Source organism: Alligator sinensis, unplaced genomic scaffold (assembly GCF_000455745.1).
Source record: "Alligator sinensis unplaced genomic scaffold, ASM45574v1 scaffold65_1, whole genome shotgun sequence".
In the NCBI taxonomy this organism is placed as follows: domain Eukaryota; kingdom Metazoa; phylum Chordata; order Crocodylia; family Alligatoridae; genus Alligator; species Alligator sinensis.
In genome coordinates this window covers 2,595,522-2,596,641 of record NW_005842037.1, presented here as the reverse complement: position 1 = coordinate 2,596,641, position 1,120 = coordinate 2,595,522, and the positions used below count along the sequence as shown (strand labels likewise).

Below are 1,120 nucleotides of genomic sequence, written 5' to 3'. Positions count from 1 at the left end.
CAGCCCCCTCCTCCACCAGCTGCAGCAGCGTCCCAGCCCGCGCCGCCAGCAGCGCTACCTGGGCCGCAAAGGTACCGCCCCGCCGCTGCACGGCTCGCAGCCCGACTGCCTGTGTGCGGGCAGGCCGGTGTGTGTGTGCGATTGCATGCATGTGTGTGTGACTAGGTTCTTTGGGTAAAACCGATTTCTTGCCTATCGTTTATAGATATATAAATATAGATACATAGATATAGATCTATCTATAGATAGATCTATATAGATAGTTCTATATATATAACTTATGATATGTATGTAAGAGATTAATCAGTGTTATAGATCTATAGATAGATCAGTTTTGTAGATCAATCTAGAGCTATACACACACACGTATATGTGTGCTTACATATTTTGTGTGTGCATGTGCATGCCTGCATATGTATGCATGTGAGTGTGTGGTGTGTGTGTACATGCATACAAGGATATGTGTGTGTCTGTGTGTGCACACACATGGGTGGATCTAGGATTTTGAGAAGAGGGGTGCAGATGGCGTGGTGCACCATCACCTATAACAGCACATATTTTTCTCTAGTTAAAAAGAAAGTAGAGGCCAAAGCACAAACAAAATAACTTGATTGGAATGTGCATTCATTTGCTATGTTATGCATAAAAACACAACACACGAGGCAAAAATACTAAAAAAATAGTTTCATTAATGCTGTCGGCATTAGAATTAAATGTACATTTCTTTCAGATTCCTAAAACAAAATCTAGCCTGCTTGAGCATCTTGACAGCGTATCCAGAGCTTCACTGAAAGCTATCTCCATGCCTGAGTTAATGGTTTTATTTCAAGTTAAAAGCATTTGGCAGGGCTATGAAATGCTAGGTAGGTTACCTTACCGGGAGCTGTTAACAGACAGCGGAATTGCAGAAGAAAGGAATTGCAGAAGAAAGACTGGCTTGATGGGTGGAACATCAAGACCATTAAAAAGAAGAGAGGGTTGTTAATGGCTGAGGAATGAAGAGTTGAAAGGGATCCGGTAGATTACAATGAGCCATGAAGTCAAGTGACTCCATCAGCACTGGCTAACTAGAAACGCTTTTGCCACTGCCAGGCAGTTGGTTTTAAACTTTGGGTACAGC

The 1,120-nt window shown here is 42.7% G+C and overlaps 1 protein-coding gene across 2 annotated transcripts in view; it reads left to right on the top strand.

Annotated features, from left to right (window-relative positions):
* Positions 1 to 6: 6 nt before the first annotated feature.
* The window catches only part of TBC1D30 (TBC1 domain family member 30), a 98,622-nt gene continuing 97,508 nt past the window's right edge, over positions 7 to 1,120 (top strand). For both annotated transcript variants that reach the window (XM_025202821.1, XM_025202819.1), the window contains exon 1: positions 7 to 71. The gene's annotated coding sequence lies outside the window, so the exon portion shown is untranslated. The remainder of the gene's footprint in view (positions 72 to 1,120) is intronic.